The sequence below is a fragment of the Macaca nemestrina genome, chromosome 2, assembly GCF_043159975.1.
Source record: "Macaca nemestrina isolate mMacNem1 chromosome 2, mMacNem.hap1, whole genome shotgun sequence".
Lineage (NCBI taxonomy): Eukaryota > Metazoa > Chordata > Mammalia > Primates > Cercopithecidae > Macaca > Macaca nemestrina.
The window spans coordinates 127,986,822-128,012,985 of NC_092126.1; the positions used below are offsets into that span (position 1 = coordinate 127,986,822).

The following is a 26,164-nucleotide window of genomic DNA, read 5'->3' on the forward strand; positions in this document are numbered from 1 at the left end:
GGCCGCTGGCCTGGCTGTCTCCGCCTTGCAGCCCCCGGCTCTCTCCGGAGCTCACGCCTACCCCTCCTCCCTTTCCTTTGCCTCTCCCTCCCCGCCCGCAGGTCCCTCCCTCTCTCCCGGCATCCCCCCGCCCTCCCGGGTTCGCCCCGCGGTCCACCGGCTCTTCCCATCCCTCCCCCGCACCCAGCTGGGGCCACTTTCTCCCTTTTCCTGGCTTCCAGGCCCACTGGGCACAACTCCCGGCGCTCACCTGGTCCCGACCCCGAAGGCTCGTCCCTCACCCTTGTCCCCAGCCTAGGGGCAGGGACCGTTTCACGCCCCCCTGCCGCTGTAGCTGGGGTAGGGGAGTGGAGATGGAAGGATGAGGGTTGAGTTTTTTTAAGGTATAATCCACATACAGTAAATTCACCCTTTTTTAGTGCACAGTTCTGCCAGTTTTGACAAATTCGTACAGACCTGTAACCACCACCACAATTAAGCTATAGAACAGCCCTCTCACCCTCGAAAATGGATTATTTTAAAAGTTTGTACTGTGCCTGGAATCTAGTGTTCATTAGGTGTTGGGAGAGGAAGAGGAAGTGGAGGAGGAGGAGGAATCACGCCCCTATGTAATTGTACAGTGCCTAGAATATAGTAGATGCTCATTAAGTAACTGTTGAATCATTGTATTCAAGCTTTAAAACCATCACGCCTTTAGTGCCTTTTCTCCCATTACCTTTTCCAACACTTATTAGCTGGTGATCTCCCCAAATTAACCTCTTTGTGCCTCTGTCTCCTTATCAATAATAATTTTTTAAATGATGTAACAAGAGTCCTTATCTCACACCATTGTTGAGAGAGCTGAGTTGGGACATATATAGTTATTATAACAGGCACAGACTAAGGCTCATTAAAGATTAGCTGTCATGGCCAGGCATGGCTCACGCCTGTAATCCCAACACTTTCAGAGGGGGAGGCAGGACAATCTCTTGAGGCCAGGAGCTCCAGACCACCTTGGGCAATCTGACAAGATCCCATCTCTATAAAAAGTAAAAAATTAGCCAGTCATGGTAGTGTGCACTTGTAGTCCTAGCTACTTGGTAACCTGAGGCAGGAGGATCACTGGAGCTCAGGAGTTTGAAGTTACAGTGAGCTATGATGGCCCCACTGCACTCCAGCCTAGGTGTTAGAACAAGACCCTGTCCTTATAAAATAAATAAAAACAAAGATTAACTGTCAAAGAGGGAAAAACTTAGTAAGTCTGAGAGATTCAGGTCACGTGCCGGCTTATCATTGATGTTTCTACTCAAATATCACCTTCCCTGAGAGAACTTTCCTGGCCCCCACTGTAACATCTCTCACACTAATATGATCTCGCACACACTAATACGATGTGTAGCATACATTGAAATGATCTTGTTTGCTTATTTATTTGTCCTCACCCAAACCTAAGTTGCACAACAGAAAGGATGTTGTCTTCTTGGCTTCAGTCGCCCTAGAACCTGTAACAATGCCTGCCTCTAGTAGGTTCTCCATAAATATTTCTTGAAAGAAGACATTCTTCTCATTGTCAAAAAAGAAAACTGTCCAAACTTAGTGTTTTACAGATGAGACACTGAACTTTGATAAGAAAAGGTGTTTGCCTGGAGTGGCACAGCAAATGAGTGGCAAGGCCAAACCACCTACACACCAAATTCAAAAGAATAGGGGCCACAACTCAGACATACCCAGTGGATCAGTGTCAGCTGATTGTCTTCACTGCCTAGACAGTCAAGTTTGGTTTTGTTTCTAGGCCAGAATTAGGATGAGGCAAAGAAGGCCTTTACTTTGGGAGCAACATGTGCTGGGGTGCTAAGAAACTCAGTAACCAAAATAAACCATGTTTTTATTCAATATTCTAAAGAATCAAAGATAACACCAAAAAAAACCTCCATGATGAACAGAATATCATTTTAAATAAAGACAGGATTCTACCCTTTACTTGTATAACCCTGCCTCACTCACCTCATCTTAATCGTGGCCCTGGTAAAAATGTTCCAAAACTCAGGGACATTAAGGATAGATTTCCTTATATTGCTTTATCTAAGTTACTCACCACCCATTATCACCATTAGATGATATACCCACAGAGGGTAAATGCCCCGGCTTTTTTATCTCTTCATTAGCCCAGGCTTAGCACAGCATCTGACTCATTTCAAATGTTCAACAAACATTTGTTAAATAACTAAATCTAAGGCAGTAGATTAGGTAGGGGGAGGGGGAAGGGATGTTAGCAATCACAGCCGGAGATCGTAGTCAGTAACAGGACCGGATGCTCACCTGGCTTTCTCAGCAGAGCACCACACACCCAGCTCTGCGGCCTTGTATCTAGAGGAAAAGGCCAGGAGGTTAGGGAAGTGCTCACATTGTGATTGTGGCTATCACCTATTAGTATTTTAATTATGAAGTTTTAGCAAAAGTCAGTAACAAAATTAGTGCATTACAAGTTTCCAACAGATGGAGGGTGAATATCTTGAGGAAGTGTTGCCTTATTCACATTCCCTCAATGGAGCTACAAGAGCTAGGAGCAGGTGTCTTGCCTCAGATGTGGCTGGTGGAGGGTGCAATGATAACATCATTGGGAGCATGGGTGGAGTGTTTCTGGCCTTTAACTTTTGTTGTGTGATCAAAGAGGAGATGCCAAGAAGATGTGAGTGGACTTTAAATGTTGTATGAATAAGCCATGTGCATGTGGCCCAATCCCAACCCACAAACCATGCTCCAAGGGTTTCTCCTGATGCTTGCCATAAAAAGAACCCCTTCCTAAGCCCAGTCCCCACTGCTCTATTTCTTCTGAGTCTCCTCTGAGTTTGAGCCAGTATTCTATGGGCTTATTTACACCTGAGATTCATGTATGAGAGGTAGTATCTTCCTTATCTATTCAACAACCACTTTATCTTGCTTAGGAAGACAAAGTTTAGTAACCCAGGAAGGAAAATACATTCTTGCTGTCAGCTGCAGGTGAATAGTAGACAATTTCCTTTTGCTTTATCACTGCATTTGCTGTTCATAGACATCTTTGATGTATGTTCTTTCTTCATCTCTCAAGGCAATACAGTTACTAAAGGAACTTGAAGAGATCCTCATACACAATTGTCAACATGGGAAGACGCCTTTGCTATAATGTAAGGTGGAAAAACAAAACCCGAATAGACTGTTTGCCTGTAATTGCTCCTAAAATATGCATCAAGAAACTGGAAAGAAATACACAACACATTAAAATGTATTGATCATGAAATTATAAGGTTTTGTTTCCTTTCTGCCTCTTAAATCTATTTCCTATAATGAACGTGTTCATTTCATAACCAGAAATGTGAAAGTATTTATCTAAATTGAGAACTGTGCCCTTGTTGCCTGAGGTCTTCTTACATCAAATCTGGATCAGCTGCAGTGAGAAGCTCTGTGTCTCCCCTTCTCTTGACCTATATATAGGTTCCTGTCTTGTGTAGTTTGGCTTTTCTATTTTTTTTTTGTATAAATCTGTGACTTTTAAGCCAGGCAAAGCTTCTGGCCCGCTGTTCTCACATACCTGCGGGAAACCTCAGCAATGTGTCCAAAAAGTACTTTCTAAACTAGGAAGGAATACAATAGCTCAGAGCAGCTTCACACATGTGCACACTTATTTCCGTAACCTACCAGAAACAATTCTGAATGTGGCCAAAGGAGTAAAATCTCCCTGAATAGTAGCCAACACTTAGCAGCTCTATCAAAGCGTCCTCTGAGTCAGAAGTCTGCAAATGGTAATTTTAAAAAGAGTATTTAAAGCCATGGGTGGTGGGGGAGTTCAGGATGACTGGAAAGATGATTTTTTTTCTTAGTGGTGGGATTATAGAGGGGCTTTCCTCCTCCTTCCCAATGAGCACTCTTCTGTAGTCTATACATTTTCTTGTCTAGGCATGAATCAGACATATGTCATCAGAAAGAAATCAGGAGATAACTGGAATACAGAGAGCAGTGCAGGTGGGCTATTTCACAGGATTTAAATAATCTTGAATGTATAAGTATATCCTAATATATTTAAAGCAAAAATATCTGAAAAGATATAAAGTACTACACTAAACAGCATATATCTTTTTCTTTGAAAAGCCTTGGAATTTTGTGGTGCCATGGGCTCAGCTTATCCTGAAAAGTAAATTACAAAAAAAAGAAAACTGTAGTTGGAGGGACAGTCACAACAGTGTTGTTTCTAAGACGAGAAGAAAAATCACGCGTGATCTGAATACCTAACATTAAAGGATCCATTAAGTAAAAATAAATAATGGTACATCCTTCCAATGGCACTCTGCCCAGATGTTAAAAATGATGTAGGATATGAGAAAATGTGTGTGAATATTGTTCCAGTCTAAAATCAGGCTACAAAATAACAATATGAATTTACATTTGCAGAAGATTTGGGGTACCTCTTATACTTTCAAAAATACACACATATTGGAAAAAAAAGAAGTCCACCAACTACAACAAAAATTGTTACTGGTTAGGATTGTTTTAGGGATTGAATTTTAAGTGATTTCATAGTTTCTCTTTTGCTTATCTAATTTTTAAAAAATGAATGTGTTTTCCTTTTATACTAATTAAAAGTGAAAATATAAAATAATTACTTGACTTTTTTTTTTAAGATGGAGTCTCACTCTGCGCCCAGGCTGGAGTGCAGTGGCACAGTCTCGTCTCACTGCAAGCTCTGCCTCTCAGGTTCACGCCATTCTCCTGCCTCAGCCTCCCGAGTAGCTGGGACTACAGGCATCTGCCACCACACACGGCTAATTTTTTTGTATTTTTTTTTTTAGTAGAGACAGGGTTTCACTATGTTAGCCAGGATGGTCTCGATCTCCTGACCTCATGATCCACCTGCCTCAGCCTCCCAAAGTGCTGGGATTACAGGTGAGAGCCACCGCACCCAGTTAATTACTTAACTTTTTGAAGTTCTTGAAGACTAAGAGTTATCTTTAGATGATAAAATATAAGGGGCTGTTGTTACTTTTTCTTATCTATATATTCTTAATTTCTACAGGAAGCAAGTATTGTTTTGAATTAAGAAACACTTTGGAAATATAAATGGATTTCAAATATTCATAATTATCATGTATGAAAAATACTACTTTTCTTTAGAAGGAAAAAATTTCAAATTTTATTTCTTTGCAATTTTCTAGAGTTGTTTTCCCCATGAACATATGTGTCTTTTGTAATAATAATAAAAAAAAAAGTGTATTTTTGGTGCAGCTCTTCTGTCACTCCCTTTAACCAGGGATTTGAAGACTTTTGAGTACTGTGCTCCCTGTTTTCTCAATAGCCCTAAACAAGCACAAATATGCAAAGCTGACTTTTGGATAATCCCTTTCACTTGTGTCCCAGTCTACTGTTTGCAGAGTACATTCAAAACTATTACATTGGGACTCCAAGACTCACAGTGAGGTCAGAAAAGGAAACAAACACTCGCTGTAGCTGTGTTTATGCTGGTAAGAGAAGGGGGTTTCAGAAGGAACGAAGCCTAGGTTTGTTGTCCCAAGTTTTCATGATCCCTTCCCGTCTTTGGGGATAGCTTTCTATTAAGATGTTCTCTCTCTCTGTCACATAGACACAGAAGCAAACCCACACAAGATTGCCCTGCTGTGCACCTTCTGGGCACACCCAGTGCCCCTTCACACAAAAAGGCATTTGAAGGACCCACATGGGTCTGAGGTAACAGCATATTTTGGGGGAGTTGAGTGGACTTTCTCTTGCTGTTTTCCCCTTGACTGCATTTGTTTCCCCATAATCCCCGACCACTCTCTCCAGCTCACCTGGCAAAGCTGCTCCTTTCCCTGAGCTCTCCTGCAGCCTTTGTATTATTTTTCTGCATTGGCTGAATTTGGCATGGCTTCCATCAATTGAATAGAAACCATGAAAAGGGGAGGAGAGGCAGTTTCCACACACACTATTTCCCCTAGTTCCCTAGTCTATGCTTGAGTGTCATCAAGAAACCAAGGTTATTGGTTTGCCACACAGAGCTCATTTTTCTCCTCAATTCTAACTCAAAAATAAATTCTCTCCCTCTGTCTGACACACATACACACAGAGAGAGAGAGAGAGAGAATGAGAGAGAGAGAGACATTTAATGGCCTCTGTCTCACTGAGATTCCGAATTACTGAGTGGTTCCCAACCTTTCTGTGCTTATACTGTCCAATGGTAGAATTTTGGAGAGTTCAACTGAAGGGATTAAAAGACTCAAAACAAGACCAAACAGGTCAGTAATGAGGACAAAGCAATTGCAACTATAATGTAGGACTGGTTGCCCTTTTCACTTGGCCTTTAGCACTAAGCCTCTTTAGAACAATGTCTCTTAAATTTGGCTGCGTATCAGGAATGACTTGGGAACTTTAAGAAAATTCTAATGCCCAGGCCACACCCCAGACCAATTAAAGCAGAATCTCAGGGGGTACAGCCCAGCCATCAGCATTTTAAGAACTCCACATGTGATTCCAGGCTGCAGTTGTACAGTAGAACTGTGGACTGCATGACCTTTTAGGCAAAGGCTTTTCACGGCCAGGTTCTTTGGCCGAGATTTGAATCTGCTATGCTTTCTTCTTCTTACCAGAAGCTGTGTCCAGCTTGACACCCACTGGAATGACCTCATCAACAGTAACAGTTTATAACATATCTAAAGAGGGTGGGCCTGGGGTTCTGAAGGGCTTTGTGTTTGCTATGCCTGGGTGCAGGCAGCGAGTGTGGAGCACTTAGGACAGGGCTAAACTCAGCTGTCTTGTAAAGGAATAAAAGAATGGGTGAGGGCTAGGGAGGCTGACAGAGGAGAATCACCTTATTGGCTGTGCAGACAGGGATTCAGGGGAGAGATGTGTCCAATGGGGATTGCTCGAACAAAATGTTGTTCAGTGCCTCAGCTGGCCCCACCGCAGATGTAAGGAATCTTCTGTAAAACCATATTATGTTCAGATGCTTGACATGCCTAGCTCTTAGGGAATCCTGGAAGAGGGCTGAGCTTTGTGTTGAGGCTGGCAAAGGGCCATGTCTGAGCTGGCTTCTGGTAACAAGAAGGAAGTCTACACCTGGGCTTCAAGAGTGTAAAGTCAATTACAACAAATTAATTATGCTCATTGGTCAGAATGTGTTGGAGCACTTGTGCTGGGCTCATGGCACCCTGTTAGAGACCCACTGGACTAAGGCCTGGTTAATGCTACAGAAAAGGCTGGCTTCTGTGCTCAGATGAACATCATGCAACAGCTTCTGATCACAGAGGACAACCAAACCGACAATGTTAATGAATTGTTAAAAAGTCTCCAGTTCCAAACAACGGCATGGATTTCACTTCTCCCATTTACCCTAGCTTCCCAACAGACCAACAGATTTCTTTAAAAGCCCAGAGCTAAGTGATTATTTCGGTTGAGGCAGAGATTTCATGTTTTGGGAACAATTTGATCAAATGATCTGATTTTTCAAGGTTTCAACCAGTTGGCCTGTCTTACCTGCAATTTCCATGAAGCATTTCTTTTTCTTTCCTGTCAGCCCTCTGAAAACCAAACCTGACATAATATCTTGATAAGACCCCTTCCTGATTCTTTCCATCTGGGAAAGTTGTCTCATTTGTCTAGCCCAGCAGTTCTTAACCCTGGCTACACACTAGAATAATCTGGGGAGTTATTTTCTTTAATATGTCATGTCTGGCCCCATCCTAATCAATTAAATCAGTATTCCTGGGACCAAGCAATGGTTAGTTTTCTTAAAGCTCTCCAGGTGAATTTAAAGTCCAGTCAGGATTGAAAGCCTTGAATCCATCTCTTTTCCCATAATTTCTTTACTCATCATCCTAGATTTTCCTTCTCTGTGCTCATGCTACATTATCCTCATCCTACCTTTGTACCTGCCCTCTCACTGTGCAAAGTAAACAGTATATCTCTTTTGCATAGATAACAGGAGAAGGAGACAGATCAGGACAAGACCTTTAATTCTTTGCTTCTCAAAGGTGATGTCGGAAACCAGCAGCCATGAAATTATCTGCAAGCTTATTCAAATTGCATAATCCTAGTAACTCAGAATCTGCATTTAAACAAAACCCCTAAGCAATATGAATGCACACTGGAGTTTAAGAAGCACTGTTCCAATTAGCCCATAACACATCCCCCTTAAAGGACCATCCTACAGCCCCTCTGTGATTGGCCAGAGTGGAACTATGTGGTTCAAACCCTCAGTCTCCCCAGGTACTGGCTCTGTATGAAGCTCTATTTTAAATGCTTCTATAGACCATCATTCATTTTAACCTTGCTACAGCTCTGTGGGATAGGCTTACTATTATTCCTAACTGGAATAAAACAAGGTTGAGAGAAGTGAAGTGACTTGTCCAAGCTAGTGACAGATTCAGGATTTCAACACAGGTTCCATTTGATTCCAAAGTTGGTTCTCTTTACAATAAAACAGATGTCACAGTGCTTCATCCAGAAACAGGTGGGCACAGAGTAGGTGAGATAGCTGGTGAAATTCTAGCTCTTCTTGCTTTGGACTGAAACTTGAAGACCCTTTCTCTGCTGCTGCCTCGAACTTGCAAGAGCCTTACTCTGCTGCTAGCAATGAAAGAGAGACCAGTTGTCCTGCTCTAGCAGCAAGTCAATATCTCACCTTGGAAATGACTTAAAAAAAAAAAAAAAAAAAGTGGTGTTCTCATCACCACTGAGAACTCGTCCAAGAGATCATAGTCTGTTTGGCCTCTTGGCAGGACCCTTCTGAATATGTAGTTCATTTCCTCTTCAGCAGAGAATTTGGTCTCTTGAGTATTAAAATGTACGCTTTTCTTTTGTGTTCTCTTTTTGCAAGCCAAAAATCGTCCAACCAGACAACTCTTTCTCTGTCATGTATGGGACATGTACAATTTTAAATGGTTGTAAACAAAACAAAACAAAACAAAAACATTAGAACTTCAGTTTAAATGAACTAAAACTTCCTACATAGCATGCAGATGGGGCCAGTATGGCCAAGATGTTAAGTGCCCATCAAGTCACCTCTTTTGTCTTCTGAACAGGATAATCAATGCCATAGACTAGGTTGAAAACTAGATCCAAGCAGAGGCCCCTCACATTCCTTGGGCATGTAACAATGGACAAGTAGTAGACTGAATTGTCATTTCTTCATAAAAGTGGTTGCCAGGATTTGGTTCTGTATGAGTCAGAGCAGTCTAGCTAGTCCAACGAACAGCAAGTCTCACAGGCCTATCAAAAGAGCTATTTCATGCTTTTGCTCACATCACAATCTGATGCAAGTGAGGCAGGGGAGGGGGCAAGAGGAGGGAAAGAGTGAGTGGGAAGGTGGTGCTCTGCTCCGCCTAGACATTCAGGCCAATGATTCTTCTAAGGGCTGCATCTGCCATCTTCCAGAACTGCAATGTCCAATATGGCAGTGATATCATATGTGACCATTTACACTTAAATGAATCAAAAGTAAAAATTCACTTTCTCAGTTACATTAGCCATATTTCCAGTTCTCAATAGCCACATGTGACTAGATTCTACTATACTAAATATGCACAAAATAGAAGATTTCCATAATTCCAGAAAATTCTATTGGACCACTTCCTCTCAATTTCAGAGTGCTCCACTGGATTGTCTGAATCTGACCTGCAGACAAGAAAAGAGAAGGTGAAGAGTCAGCGAGGAGTGGTGGACATATTTTCCCCAAATTTCATTGGCACAAGCTTGAGACATGGCCTCCTTTACTGCAAGAGAACTGGGAAGCATCAACTAGCTTTGTGCCTAAGAAGAGGAGAAGCATGGACATGCATGAGCCCTTGGGCATCCCTGTCCCAGTGTCCTTATCAGAATTGCAATACTATCTCACACTACATTCCTTGTATTCCTAGGAGAACTGGCCAGGCTTCTAAAGAACATAACCTTATTTTGGATTAGGCCTCAGAGATGTTAACTCTTGCTGTTTATAAGAGTTGACTCAGATGCAGAAACTCTGACAACAGTTAACCACTTCACTTGAAAGAGAAAGCCTCATATAACATTCATCTCATCAATGGCAAAGTGTATGAAAAAGTGATTCTATTTTTATATTCTAAATCGGGAGTTGGCAATTTTTTCTGTACAGGGTCAGACAGGAAATATTTAAGGCTTTGTGGGTCATACAGTCTTTATCGCAACAATTCAACTCTGCAATTATAGTACAAAAGTGCCATAAATGAAGGAGCATGACAGTGTTTCAATAAAGCTTTATTGACAAAAGCAGGCGGTAGGTCCAGTTTGGTCCAGCATAGTTTGCTGGCTCCTGCTCTAAGTCTTTACCAGGTCCTCTTCACTTCCTAGCAGACTCACCTTTCTCTTCTTCCTGTCCCCTCCAAAAAAGAATGGTAAAAAGAAAAATGGAAATGTTGACATATGTAGAGAGCCAACATTTTGCAGTGCTAAGCAAGTTAATTTAATTCTCACAACCCATTTACAGATGAGGAAGCTGACACAGAGAGAGATTAAGTCATCAGGCTTAGCGCATGAAGAGACTATGATTCTAAGTGTGATGCTATAATTCACTATAAGTCACTGGTGCATGAAGCAGTATTGTTTAATATCCCCCAACATGGTAATCAGGGAAGAACTCAGCCATAGACATTATCAGAGGGAGGGAACTAGAGTAGGGCATGGGGAAAAAAAAATACATACCTGAGTTGTAGTTAATGGGATTTGTTTGTGAACACCTATGACACCTGTTAGGGGTGGGGAGATGGCAAGGAGAATGAGGAGGAAATGTGTAAACCATGTAGGAGTCTGTGGTCTTGCAATGAACAGATGGGAAGTCATTATTGTGATGAACACAAGGCTTATTAATGTGCAACAGTGCCCAATTGTAACCCTCTCCTGTCATTTTCAATAAAGGGAATTTTGTCTTTGATGTCTGCTTCTCCTTTCCCCAGTTTCTGGCTTAAAAAAAAATTCAAAATCAGGATGTTGGGCAAAAAGAAACAGGCCCAGGTAGAATGGAAGAAAGGGGAAAGATTTTTGTTTATTGGATATTTCATGGGCTCTCCTTTGTTGTGAAAAGTCTGGGTAATGGGCAAGGCAGAGAGAGGGATGAAGGCAGACAGAGAGGCAAAATCAATCTAAATACTGTATTGCTGAGAGAGAACAGAGGTCAAAGACGGAGAGCCTGAAAGGGCAAGTGGGCTGCTCTTGGAGATGTTTGGGGTTGGGGTGGTGAATGAGAAGCTCTGGTATGACTGAGAAAATCAAGAAAGAAAGAGAAAAGGATTTTGAGAAATGCTACCATGGGTTATCAGCTGGGCCCCTTATAACATTCTGTGGGTATTGCAGGTAAAGTTTCCATTGTAATTGTTTTTGCTTTGGAAGATGTGACTGTATGCAGAGATTGGACCACATGGGGCCTTGGAATTTATTTGGGTTACACCAGCAAAATGTCTCCATTTTTTGCTCCCTGAATTGGAGGAATCCAGATTATATGAAAAAAAAAAAAAAAAAAAAAAAAGAATTGCAATAGGCACAGCAGTATGAGAATGGAAAAGGCTAGCTCTTGAGGTAGAAAATTTTTCATATCTACAAGTGTTCAGGTAACCACCTATTGTGATATTGAGGAGGAAATGCAGGAGCCATAGGGAAGTGGGTTCCTCAACCTGGCTAAAAATCAAAAGAATCACAGCTTTCACAACGCACAGACCCAGGCCCCTTCTATTTCTGTCATGTTGTGGAGCACTGACCTTTTACAAAAGCTCTCCAGGGGATTCAGAGCTTTGGGAACCAATGATGCCAAGAGCTGGGCAATGTGATCTCTACTGCCGCTTCCAAGCCTGACAGCATTATCCTCCACAAACCTCTCCTTTGTAAAAGCATAACATCATAGGAGTATTTAGCCAAAGTACATTCTGTTAAAAGGGAAGTGTGCTTAAAGGATCTCTCAAATAAGTAAAGAGAAATAGAAGGAACAAAGTCACTGTGAAGTTACATCCTGCTTCTTTTTGTGTCTCCTTGGATGATATTTTAGACACATTAAACTAGTCCACTGATTTATTTATTTTAAGAGCTTTTTTTTTTTTCCAGGTCTGTGGGGCTCCACTCTTTCTCTGCATTCACTCCTAAAACCCTTTAATGAGAAAATAGTGCCAGGTGGAAAAACAAAAATAGCGAAGAGGTTCTCAGGCCAGTCACAAAAATTATTCTAGAATCCAGGTAATTGTGGCTGAGAGCTGTATCTGGAAAATGGTGAGTAAATTATATTTTTGTAAATGCAGCCCTACGTGGAAAGCTGTGAGGCAGCTCCTTATGAAAAAGGCTAAGTTAGAGGAAACTTTCTATAAACCGAGTGGATATCAAGATTTTTATCTTTAAGATTTTCTCCTGAATTGCAAAAGTAATATGTCTATTTTAGAAAATATGTGACACACACTTAGAAAATCAGAAGAAAAAAACTTAAAGTACACATAATTCCATCACTGCAAGAAAACAATTTTAAATATTTTGGAGTATACTCTTCCAGATGAACACATATATACACACATATATACATATAAATATATACATGTAATAAACCTGTTTCAAAAAATTGGGATCCAACTATACCTATTTCTTTGCAACCTGCTTTTTCCCCCCACTTCATCTGTCATGATTATTTTCTCACACCACAAATACTTTTCCACAGCAGTTTCCAAAGGCTGCATAAAATTCTATCCTATTAAACCCCATTGTTGGACATTGAGGTTGTTTCTAATTTTTGACATGATAAATAATGCTTCTCATCTGCATCAGTATTATTTTAGATGAAGACACGCAGATATACCCAGTGATGCCAAATAAAACAGTGCCATTGCTAAATGTGATCTCATGTTTTATGCATTCTAAAACATTGAAGCTGTGGTTTGGGAACTGGTTAACTGTGGCTCCAGTGTGCAAAAATATATCACCTTCTTTTGGGACTGAGCTGCGGCAGCCAGGTCACCTAGCGGGGTGGGGGTCAGGAGATAAGCACCACCCCTCAGGTGCTCCAATTCCCTGGGCTCAAGACATCGCTCTCTGTCCTTCCAATAGTAATATTCAAGGGAAAGAAATGAGGGGAAAAATTTGATGGCTTCTGTTTCAGGTTGAATTATGCCTCCCCCCCACCCCCACAAATTCATATGTTAAAGTCCTAATCCCTGATATCTCAGAATGTGACTATATCTGGAAATAGAATCTTTAAAGGGGTAAGTAAGGTAAAAATAGGTCATTCAGGTGGCTCCTTACCCAGTATAACTGGTGTCCTTGTAAGAAAAGTTCAGGACACAGACACACACGTGCGCGCACACACACACACACATACACACAGGGAAGACCATATGAAGACACGGGGAGAAGACAGCCATCTGCAAGCCAAGGGGAGAGCCCTCAGAAGAAACCAGCCTTGATCTTGGACTTCCAGCCTGCAGAATTAGGAGAAAATAAATGTCCGTTGTTTAAGCCACCCAGTCTGTGGTTCTTGGTTATGACAGCCTTAGCAAACTAAGACAGTTTCCTAACACATCTTCAGAGAAATGTTGCAAGTGAGTCAGAGTCCTAAGAGCAGGCAGCTGGAGAGTTAGAGTCAGAGAGATGGGACTTGAAATGGAGGGTCTAGGACTCAGGAGCTACCTGATCTTCAGCATGCCCCTGGGGTTCCCAGCCTCAGCATCCTCACCTTTATACTAGAGATCAAACTTCTGTGATAAATAACACCCACTGTATTAGTCAATTTTCAAGCTGCTGATAAAGAGATATCTGAGACTGGCTAGGAAGAAAAAGAGGTTTAATGGACTCACAGTTCCACATATCTGGGGAGGCCTCACAATCATGGCGGAAGGCCAAAGGCACTTTGTACATGGCGTCAGCAAGAGACAATGAGAGCCAAGCCACAGCAGAAACCCCTTAAGAAAACATCAGATCTCATGAGACTTATTCACTATCATGAGAATAGTATGTGAGAAACTGCCCCCATGATTCAATTATCTCCCACTAAGTCCTTCCCACAACATGTGGGGATTATGGGCGCTACAATTCAAGATGAGATTTGGGTGGGGACCCAGCCAAACCATATCACCCACCTTTTGGAGGATTCTGAGGATGCCAGACATGAAAAGCGCCTGGCACAGTGCTTGGTATGTAGGAGGCATGGGATGAACTGTGTTAGTTAGTGGCCTGCACAAGCTTATCTTCACCCTGTCAAATAAAGTGAGTCTTAATTAACCATATAATATGTAAAAAGATAATTACACATTTGGAACTTTTGCTTTAAGGCAGATTCACTTTGTTTAGCCCACAGAGTGCTTTTTAAAAACACTTCAAATCAGTTGTCAATATTTTAACAATAGGAGATTCTCCACAAATTCTGGATTTCTGGCTATTTGAAAAATCAACAGATCTGGAAGACCTAGGACGCATTCTCTGGCTCACTGTGGTTCCTTGGCAAGGGATGTGGCTGTGTCACCTGCTGGGCCATGCAGCATTGAATGTGTAACCTAGATCTAATATATAAACTGATTTTTATATATATATAAATACATACATACACATGGAGAATAAATGTGTGTGTGTGTGTGTGTGCGCGTGTGTATGTGTGTGTGTATGTATTCCTTAAGTCCTATGTCTCTTCGCTTCATTATTTCAACATCTTTTCTTTTTAAAAAAATTCACTTTGATTCCAGATTCATGCCTTTGGTGTCTGATTCAACAAAACTGGTCTAAAAGCCCTATTGCACCATACACCCTAGAAATGTGGATGAAACTACAATTCCCCTAGTCTAACCTCTCATTTTACTCATGAGGCAATACAGCTAATATGTGGCCAAAAATTTTAGCCTTGAAAGGGGCCTCAGAAATTAGCTAGTGTTTGTGAAACCCTCGTTGTTGCTAGAAACCTCAGAGATTTAGGAAAGGTTTTTGTTATTTGATTCAATTTTTATGAACAACAACAACAACAACAAAACCCAGGAACAAAAACAAAAAACAAAGGAATTTAAACATTTAATTAGTCATGTTAATTTGTTTTCCTTTCCCTCCAAGCAATCTCCAGGCATTACTAAAATGCTCGCAGGTATTTCCTAAAACAGGTTTACCTCCACCGAGCCCTGTGAACCTCAGTGTTGTCTTGTATCAGTTGCTAGGTAACTGAGGAAGATTTATGCACATCTATTGTTAATTTTAAAGACAATTTTCAGCTCTGCCATAAACATCACTAGAAGCAGACACCACACTTGCACTGAGACATTCCTCCAGCCTTCCCTGAGATGGGGCATTCCAGGGCATGTCTACAAAATCCAAAATATTCTGGTTAAAAAAAAAAAAAAAAAAAAAAAGGATAATGCTGGTAAATTCCCAGCTGTCTGCAAAAACAGTTCAGCAAATTTGAGACATTTGGGCCCATCTCCAGTACCCTCTTGTGCCAAATCTATTATAAGTTTTATTCAAAGAGTATCATCTGCCCTCCCAGTTTGCCTGCATTTAATTGTGCATTTCAAGTTTGCCCAAAATTTAATATTGTGTTTCTCTCCCCCATTCTTTCCAGCAGCACCAAAATTTAGTCCTTTGTATCCCAGAAGCATCTGCAAAATTATTTCTCAACCCAGTGGTTTCTTCACTTTTTAAAGGGTTCTTGTTAAGCACAACAACCATTTATACTGGTTTTGACTAAATGTATGGATTTTGTTGCCACTGTTTGGGTAAGTGTTGGGGAGACTCAGTTTATATGATGGGCATCCAAACCAATATTTTGTAGAGTGATCATAATTATAATGACCCTTGGCTTGTGGCAAGCAGTTCATGTTTTATTACAAGCTTCCCGGGGCATTCCATCATCAGATTCTCACCACAACCCCGTAAGAAGCATGGTTCATGGCATCATCATTCTAGCTTAGATGACTTCCTGACTTCAACACTGCTAGCTGGTGGTCTGGCCTTGTCTCCTCCTAACTCATCCTCTACACAGTCTCGAGAGAGGTCTTTCCAAATGGAAACCTAACCATGCCAGTCTCCTACTTAAAATCAGCCATCGATGTTTCATGGTTCACATTTGTAACATGGAAGACAAGGGCCTTTTTGATCTAGCCCCTGTCTGCCTCTTCAGCCTCATTGCCTGTCACTCTTCCCTCACATTTTGCATCTTGGCTGTGCTGCCTTTTATATAGTTCCCTGCACACCACGCTGTCTTCTTGTCCCTGGGTCTTTGTTCATATGGCTTCCACTACCGGAGATACCCCGCCATTTAATTATTACACCAATGCCCAATACCAAAGCATTCTCTGACCATCTCTGCCTCACACCTGAAGAGTTAGATGCATTCCCCTGTGCTTCCAGAATACTCAATACATATCTCATCTGTGCATCTATGGAATTGCTTTATAACTATCAGTTCATCTGTCTGTCTTCTTCTAAACCTAAAACTAAATGTTTGAGTATTTTCCCAGGGAGTGCTTATACCATCTTCTTCCTCTGAGTATCTCCCAAGCCTAGCACAGTACCCAGCACATCATGAGCATTAGTTTGTGGCAGGGAGGGAGTAAAAGGGAAAGGGAGGGAGATCATAAGAGGGAGGCCAATAGCACCATTGGCCTGATTCCACAGATAAAGCAGCCCAGCCTCCAAGAGATTGGGTGACCCAGGCAACACAATTAGCAAGTGGAAGAGCCAGCATTTGAATGGGAGAAAGATCCTTAGAGATAAGTGAACACAGTCCAGGCGTGATGGCTCACGCCCCGTACTCCCAACACTTTGGGAGGCCAAGGCGGGCTGATCACGAGGTCGAGAGATCAAAATATGACCAACATGGTGACCAACATGGTGAAACTCTGTCTCTACCAAAAAAAAAAAAAATTAGCTGGGTGTGGTGGCATGTGCCTGTAATCCCAGGTACTCAGGAGGCTGAGGCAGTAGAATCACTTGAACCCGGGAAGCGGAGGTTGCAATGAGCTGAGATGGCACCACTGCACTTCAGCCTGGTGACAGAGCAAGACTTTGTCTCGAAAAAAAAAAAAGAAAAGAAATAAGTGAACACATCCTTTCATACAGTGGAGAGAGCTTCTGTTTGCATACCTGCGGGGATGGGCTGATCACTGCCTCTCCAGGCAGCCATTTCCATGGCTGGTCCGCTAGGCTGTGAAACGGTTCATTCTCTGGAGGCGCCAAAGCTAGTTTCCCAGTGATTGGCATCAGCCCGGTTTCACTTTTGTCTTCTGCTGTTAGACATTTCCTCTTGTCAGAGCAGAAACCTCAGACTTCATATTCTGTGGATAAATCACCCTCGAATTGTTCCCGCCTTCCTCAATCACCGTCAAAAAATGCAAAAATAACCAGATTCTTAGCCTAAACACAAGTACTTTCCATGTACTGTCTAATCCAAACATCCCAAAAACACAAGTTTAAAAACATGCTGGAGATCACACAGCTAAAAAGTCACAAATCAAGGCTAGACCCCAAGGGGTCTAACTCCAAGTTCATGGACTTAACCACCTCACAATACTCTTGCCTGTCTGAGCCCTTTAGCTATTAAGCAGTGAAAAGCTAAGCAGATTAAAAGCACATAATTCTCTCTCTCTTTCCCTCTCTCTCTCTCTCTCTTCCTCCCCTCCCCCCCTTCCTCCCTCTAATACTGGGTTTATGGAGACCTAGCAGACCTCTCTCCTCTGAGGATTATTTTTCAAAATGAGTTTCTTTCTCATCCCCCCTCCCATCCCAAGCCCCATCTGAGGAAGAAAGATCGCTGGGTTCCTGGCTGTGTACATACTGTGTTATTCATGGGGTACGCACCAGGACGGGCCAGCTCATTAGTTTCAAAGCCTCAAATTAATTTTACATTACTGTCCCCGGAGGTGAAAGGTCATTTTTTTATCTTCTTAGCCTTATCCACCACCCGGGATGAAATTGGATCTTTAGGAAGGAGGCGACCCTGCTCCCTATTGTACCAGCTATTGATGCTTCTCTTCTTTGTTGTGAGTGAAATTGTACACACAGAACTGAGATGAAAAAAAAACAAAAACAAAAACAACAACAACAACAACGAAAACACACACACACACACACACACACACACAAACACCAGAGGTGGTTTTTGTTGTGTTGTTTTGAGGCAGGTCTCACTCTGTTGCCCAGGTTGGTGTGCAGCGGCGTAATTATAGCTCACTGCAGCCTAAAACTCCTGGGCTCAAGTGATCCTCCCACCTCAGCCTCCTGAACAGCTGGGACTAGAAGTGTGCACCACCACACCTGGCTAACTTGCAAACTTTTTGTAGGGATGGGGTCTTGCTATACTGCCCAGGCCGGTCTTAAACTCCTAGCCTCAAGCAATCCTGTTGCCTCTGCCTCCCAAAGTATTGGGATTACACACTGAGCCATTGCATCTGGCTGGCTTTTTAAAGTAGGAACATTTTGTAAATTATGGAGTAGAGTAATGATTAAGAGGCTGGTACTGAGGGTGTTGAGAAAGCTAGAGACTGAAACAAACCGCTATTGGCAGGATGAAGCTGATGGGAACTAGAAGGTGAGAGGCCCTCTTAAATCCTCCAACTTTGCCATCTCCCTCTGGTGCCTCCTAGTGGCAGAACCAAATGTGGCACCAGCTGATGGGGAGAAATGGCAGCCCCAACCACTGCATCACAAAACAGTGGTTGGTGGGCCTAGGGTGAGGGACAGCAGCTTAGTAATTGGTACTTGCAATCACGTCTATATCAAAGATGTATCTCAATAACAATTAGGCTGGTTCATGGAGGCTCTGGTGAGTTTGGAGTGGCCCATGTTCACGGGACGTTCCAAGCATGGTCCCAATAACCTCCCAAATGATGAGAGGAGCCACCCCCCACAGAGGGAGGCTTGGTTTCCAGGTTGGACTGCCCCAGTTAGACTGAGCTGGATTAAAATTGCAGGGTAGCCCTGGCTGGATCAAAATTGCATTGAGGAGGGGAAGAAAGCGGCATTGAACCCTGCCTGCTTGTATTCACTGTAGCTATTGTCTCACCCACAACGGTGTAATCAGAGCGAACACACTGACCAGTGTTTGCTTTCCCTCTCTCCAGCCTTCTCCCACCATTTTCTCCCAGCTCCATGAAGAGGTTTGGCATTCAAAGGAGGGGGAGGGTGTGTAGTACCGCAAGACTGATGGGTGACCCCTGGGGAGTAGAGGAAACAGAACCTTCTCTTCATAGCTCCAAATGCTTCTACACGATGAATGCCCTGCCAAAGGATGAGTTGCCATGCAGCTTTAGAAGATGATACTGTCAGAAAGAGGCAGAATCGTGCCCTTTCCCTAAGCAATGCCCATCAAAAATGCCCCATGAATATCTTGGAGCCAAGTGGCATTCCTTAAAGACAGCAGCTGCCAAACAGCAGGAAAAACTCCAAAGTAGAAAGGTGGGATTTGGGGGAAGAAAGCAAAATAGAGCCACTGCAGTTTTAAAAATCAGCTTAATTTTCAATGATATTCACCAGGAAGCTTACTAGACTTAAATAGACCCTATAAAGCAGGGCAAAGGGGTTCCATTTGTGACACATCATGCTTTCAGTGCAGGTCTGTTCTTTCTCAAGAACACAGACTTGGTGGGGCACCCACCCCACTAGAGATGAAAACCCTGGAGTACAGCTGAAGACCAGAGCTGGCAAAGAAAGGACTGCTCTAAATCAGGACCCAGCAACCATTCTGCCCATGACTTTTCTGAGTTGAACTGGCCTTGCAGAGGAGGGCAGTGAGTTACCAAATAGCAGCTTGCCAGCTGCACAAGCCCACCTTACCCATTCTGGCCTGGAAAGGGAGAGAAGTTAGAGGTTAGGTCTTTCTGATTTTGGTGGAGCACCAATGGCTATGTATTGGGCATCCCTAGTGGGCCAGCTGGTAACTGGTTCTAGCTCTGGTTGAGCTCTGCCCTATACGGTTGGGTATAGATGTGAAAAGGCTGGTTCCTGGCTTAATATGGGACATAGGTATCCGCAGCCCATTTAAGGATGATGCAATGAGAACCTGTCTTTTTGACTTGTCAACATTCTTTATACCATCTTCTGGTAAGAGCACCACGAATTCCTGTGGGGAGCCATCTCTTCTTCACTTTCGGCCCTATAACTAAGTTTGGTGCATTGAAATGGATTTTAGGATTTTTACTGAAACCATCAGGAAGGAAAGAAATCTCTTTTGGTGGCAATGGAAATAGTTCATGCATCACTCAACAATGACCACAACAATGCTATATAAAGAGCCCTCATATAGCTCAGCCCCACATATCAGAAAGTGTTTATTATCATGCTAACAATTCCTCAGATTAGCTGGCATGCCTCTGCTTCCAGCTGCAAGCCTGCATTCAACTGAGGCAGCTTCTCTCTAAATGTCTTTTTTTTTTTTTTTTTTTTTTAAAGAGACTACCTGCAGCATATCCTCATGGTAATTCTATAAGCACAAGAGAAAGCATATGGAAACAGGCAGTTCCTCTTAACACCTAGGCTCAGAACTGGCACACTGTCATTTACAACCACACTTCTTTGGCCAAAATAGAGTACATGGCTACACCCAACATCAGTGAGATGGCAAATGCACTCTACTGGTAGAAGAGACTACAAAGTCGCTGGCAAAAGGCAGGCATGCAGGATGGGTGAGGAGTTGGGAAAAATCATGCAGTCACCCCCACAGTGTAAGCTGCCTTTGTTGGTAGCCATTTTGCTATGGGATGGGAAAAGTCTCCCTGAATGAAGCCAGCAGGAAGGAAAACAGAGGCAAGAGATGGAGACTGAGACTTGATAATATTGTTCGAGTCCTTGAATCCTGCTATGTTCTGACTTTTTGATTAAATAATTAAGTCTGTTTCAACTGGTGTCTGTGATTTGCTACAAAAAGACACCTGACCCGACTGTATCAGTCAGGAAACAAGGAAGGTCTAGAGTGTCAAGTCTGAAACCTGTGACTCAAAGGGAAGGCAAGATAGGATTCGAAGGGAAGGCAAGATAGAGAAGTGGGTCCTGCAGGAAGAGCCTAGAAAGGTGGCCAGAGGCAACTGGACATGGGTTATGGAATGTAGCTGTGCAGGGTGCCCTTGGAAAGCCAGTCGACATGAAGGAAATACAGAAAAGATACTGAGTCATTTGAATACTCCAGATCAAAGGAATATAGGGGCTCTTGTTTCTCCGGCATCTAATTGATACCCAACAACACCAGTGTAGTCCATACTGACGTGGCCCATATTGCATAACCCCAAAGTCAGAGTAAAAGTTCTGGAAAAGTGTCAAAGGACTTCTAGGAACGTAAGTTCTAGAATAAGTCCTTGATCTTGGGATTATTAAAAAAGAACCAGAGGCTGGGCACAGTGGCTCATGCCTGTAATCCCAGCACTTCGAGAGGCCAAGGTGGGTGGATCACTAGATGTCAGGAGTTCGAGACCATCCTGGCCAACGTGGAGAAACACTGTCTCTACTAAAAATACAAAAAAAAAAAAAAAAAATTAGCCAGGCAAGGAGGCACATGCCTGTAGTTCCAGCTACGCAGGAGGCTGAGGCAGGAGAACTGCTTGAACCTGGGTGGTGGAGGTTGCAGTGAGCCAACTCTGCACCACTGCACTCCAGCCTGGGTGACAGAGCAAGACTCTGTCTTAAAAAGAAAAGAACCAGAGTTGGATGTGGTTGGCTTATGCCTGTAAAATCAGCATTTTGGGAGGCCGAGGCAGGAGGATCATGAGCTCAGGAGTTCGAGACCAGCCTGGGAACATAGCGAGACCCCGTCTCTACAAAATTACATATTTAAAAAAATGAAGCTTGGCATGGTTGTGTGCACCTGTAGTCCTAGCTACTCAGGAGCCTGAGTTGTGAGAATTGCTTGAGTCTACGAGTTGGAGTCTGCAGTGAGATATGATAATACCACTGCACTCTAGAATGAGACCTTGTCCCTAAATATATAAATAAAAATAAAGAACCAAGGTTTCAGACGAGCCGAGGAGACTTTTGGCCTAAGAGGAAGAATCTCTAGGACTCAAACATTTGAGTAGCCTTAGCAACAACATTCACTGCAGCCATTACCATGTATTGAGAACAAGCCGTGTACCAAGCACCAGCCTAAAGATTTGTCATATATTAAAGCATCCTCTCTTGCCAATAAATCACAGAAGTAGGTATTTTATGTCCATTTTACAAATGAGAAAAATGAAGTCCGGGAGGTTTCACGCATCTAAGGGCCCTGAGCTGAACCTCTGTCCTGCCCAAAGCCCTTGCAGTTAACACCAGGCCAGGAGCCTCCCTAATGGATGATTCTTTGTTCTCTCTGACCCTAGAGCTTGGCAGGGACCTTTTAATTAGTACTTCCTTCCTTTGCCCTTTTAATAGCCTTCTGTTCTTTGAAATTTGGGCCCAGCATCAGACTGGAGAGAAAAATATCCTCTCTGTCAAAAACTTTTCTACAGTCTCATTGTAGAGAGCAGTTGTGACTTCCCCTGCCTGGCACCCAATCTCCCTTCTTCTGGTAAAAGCAACCAGGTTTCCTTTGAACAATCACTTCCCCCAACCTGCAGTCTAGGTGACTGATGTGGGACCAACCCTGTAGAGCTGATTCCCCTGCTTCTCCCGCCAGGGGTAGGCATCTGGGCCATAGTTGCTGATTAGCGCAGTCCATGACCTCAGACAGGCACAGTGTGGTGGGGTGGGGCCTTGTGTCCCCAGCTGCTCACCTTATTTCTGTGCCTCAGTCTCTTCACGTGGGCATATGGCAAAGATTCAATGGGAATCTTTGCTAGGATTTTGTTGGGACTGCTGAGAAAGTGGTTCTCTCTCTTCCTCTCTCTGGTGGGGGTGGTGTGCTGTGGGATATGGGGTTGGACTTCTTAGTAGAAGGAAGATCTGATGAGTCCAGAGACAGATTTGTCTTAGCATTGTGTAAAAGCCTGGGCCTGGCTGTGCCTATGGTCACCACTCCCCTGGACTTTTCAGGAAGATCAGGTGTTTTTTTTTTTCATTTTTTTATTCGTTTTTTTTTTTTTTTTTTTTGAGACGGACTCTCACACTGTCGCCCGGTCTGGAGTGCAGTGGCACAAACCCAGGTTCAAGTGATTCTCCTTGCCTCAGCCTCCCAGGTAGCTGGGATTACAGGCACCCGCCAGCACTCCTGGCTAATTTTTATATTTTTTATATTTTTTATTTTTAGTAGAGACGGGATTTCACTATGCTGGCCAGGTTGGTCTCGAATTCCTGACCTCGTAATCCGCCTGCCTCAGACTCCCAAAGTGCTGGGATTACAGGCGTGAGCCACTGCCCAGCCGAAGATTAGTTTTAAATGGAGTCAGGACCGGGGCAGGGCACAGAGTAAAAAGAGTGAGAATTGTTGGAATATCTTCAGACTTCAGCATCTTCCGGCTTTTCTCTCCTTTTCTAACCCATGAGACACACTAAGTAGTAAACGAGGGCATGGAAAGAGGAAAGGACAAATCTTTATGGTGTAATTTTCTTCCTCCTTCTCTTCCTTTCATGCATCATGCAAAAGAACACAGCCACTGTGGTATAGCCACTCCCCAATTATAAAAGCATGGACAAACGGACAATTTTTGTAAACCCCTGGGCCCCTGGGAATATAATAATATGAGCTTCAATCTTATGAAATGGACATTTTTATACATTAAAAAAGTTGTTGAATATTGACAATTTCACATCACCCTAACAGGGCTCACCTTATATAATTTTGTCAGCATTAAATGTGATGATACACAGGCAGTTCTGACCATAATGCCTGGCCACGAGGTAATGACTAGTAAATATTAATTGCTAGTGCTACTACTAGGATGACATTGACCATGACTGCTAAGAAGCCAAAGCACAAACCAAAGGGAATGGAAAGAGCAGCCCGAGGCTTTCACGGCAGATTTTGGACTTGACTGCCAAAGCTGCTTGTTTCCCCTCAAATCTTGCCCTTCAGGTTTTTCGTTGTTATTGTCTCCCCCAAGACAGAGAAGCCAAAAGTTCACAAAGGTAAAACAGGAAACTCCACGCCTCAGTGGCTCTATCACTCCTCCTGAAAAGATGCTCTGGGATCCCTGGGTTGTCTAGAGTTCTGATGACTGGGGAGGAGGAAGAGGGGAGGGAAGGAAGAAGGGATGATGTTAGAATTGCCATGCATAGCCAGGCACGGTGGCTCATGCCTATAATCCCAGCACTTTGGGAGGCTGAGGTGGGTGGATCACAAGATCAAGAGATGGAGACCATCCTGGCCAATGTGGTGAAACTCCGTCTCTACTGAAACTACAACAATTAGCTGGGTGTGATGGCGCACACCTGTAGTCCCAGCTACTCAGGAGGCTGAGATAGGAGAACCCCTTGAACCTGGGAGTGAGCCTAGATCGTGCCACTGCACTCCAGCCTGGCGACAGAGTGAGACTCCGTCTCAAAAAAAACAAAAACAAAAACAAAAAAGCCATGCATATTTTTAAACATCTTGATGTCAATAAAACAGCTTCCAATTCAGGGACAACTGGGGCACTTGTTTTGATCATGGGTTTCTCACACAGCAGCCAGTTATTTTGGTTAAAACAGAAGAGCATGTGTTTTCTGAAAGGCAGCAATTTGATGAGTAGTTTATTCTCCTCATTTTCCAAAGCTTCAAGGTGTTATTCCTGAGTTATTTCAGCTATTCTTCTCTGCTTGGGGCCTTTGGAAATGTTATTCCCTGAACCCAAACATTCTCCCCTCTTTTCTTCACCTGCTTCACCCTGCAGAGTGCTGAGCTCCAATATGACTTTATGATAACTTTTCAGACACTCCACATCCATCAACCCTTCTGTTACATGCACTCATATCACTTGGCAATTTTTCTTCACAGCGTGTATCGCATTTGACGTCTTGCTGTTCTATGTGAACTGCCTATGGAGCATCCATTGTCCCCCACTGGACTCCAAGCTTCAGGATGGCAGGTACTCACTGGGTCTACTTTATTTTCCACTGTCCCCAGGACCTAGCCTGATGAATACCACATGGTTAATACTCAAAATATATATTATATTTATGAATCCATCATTCAGTCATTCATAATAATTAAGTGAAAGCATTCATCAGTGATAGAGGCTTGGACCTTCCCCACTGGGGATGAGTATTTGAATTGAGGTACAGAAGGGATGGCATCAAGGATGTCACCTCGTTCACCCTATAAAGGGGAACAAAAGGAGGGAAAAATCCTTTGACTCTGAACAGAGTCCAACTCATTGTGAAGTCTGGAAAAGGTGACTGAAAGGTATACCAGCATTTCATTAAAAATCCTGCATATGCAAACATCGACTACTGAACTTCAGACACGACCAACAGCCCAGAATGAATGAGACGTGTTGGTGATTAGTTTGAAGTGAACAACAGTAATACAGAATGGAAGGAATTCCAATTAGAATTAAATGGGGGAAGGAACACTTACTCTGTCACTGTGAGATAGCACTCCTGATCACAGATCCTTAGCTGGTGGCAGTGCTGGTGTTTATAGCCAGGTTTTCCAGAGTCACTGTGGTCTGTGAAAAGGAACAAGCACAGCAGATCTAGGGAGAGAACATTTTGTTTGGGTTATACTTGTCAATCAAGTGGTAATTTATCTGTTGTACATCTCCCCTGCTAGAGAGGGAACATAATGTAAGAAACTGGGCCTTATTTTTTTCATGTATGTGAATGTTTTTTGCCTGTATTTGAAATGCCAGCCATCATTTGCCATGTCTTCTAGGGACAATCTGCATTAAGCCCAGGTAAGTAGGCAGCAAATCATATGATCCACCCCTATACCTTCCCCAGCTTTTTGTTCCCCCTTATAGGGTGAACCAGGTGACATCCTTGATGCCATCCCTTCTGTACCCCAATTCAAATACTCATCCTCAGCGGGGAAGGTCCAAGGTTCTATCACTGATGAATGCTTTCACTTAATTATTATGAATGACTGAATGATGGATTCATAAATGTAATATAGTTTTTGAGTATTAACCATGTGGTATTCATCAGGCTAGGTCCTGGGGACAGTGGAAAATAAAGTAGATCCAGTCAGTACCTGCCAATCAAAGGTACTGGGCCAATAAAGTGATAATTTATCTGTTGTACTATCTCCCCTGCTAGAGAGGGAATCTAACGTAAGAAACTGGGCTTTATTTTACCTCTCAATTTTATCCAGAATAAATGCCTTTGCATAAACAAATGAATGATTATTATTGTTGGTATATAGCCTCTGTCACTCACAAAAACAAAC

At 42.9% G+C, this 26,164-nt stretch overlaps 1 long non-coding RNA gene across 1 annotated transcript; it reads right to left on the reverse strand.

Moving 5' to 3' along the window:
- Positions 1-8,014: 8,014 nt before the first annotated feature.
- Positions 8,015-25,468, reverse strand: LOC105483395 (uncharacterized). Its single transcript, XR_988227.3, has 4 exons — positions 25,355-25,468; positions 17,041-17,231; positions 14,058-14,172; positions 8,015-9,615 (listed from the first exon to the last, which is right to left on the reverse strand). It is a non-coding gene; the product is annotated as an uncharacterized lncRNA (long non-coding RNA).
- Between the last annotated feature and the right edge of the window lie 696 nt (positions 25,469-26,164).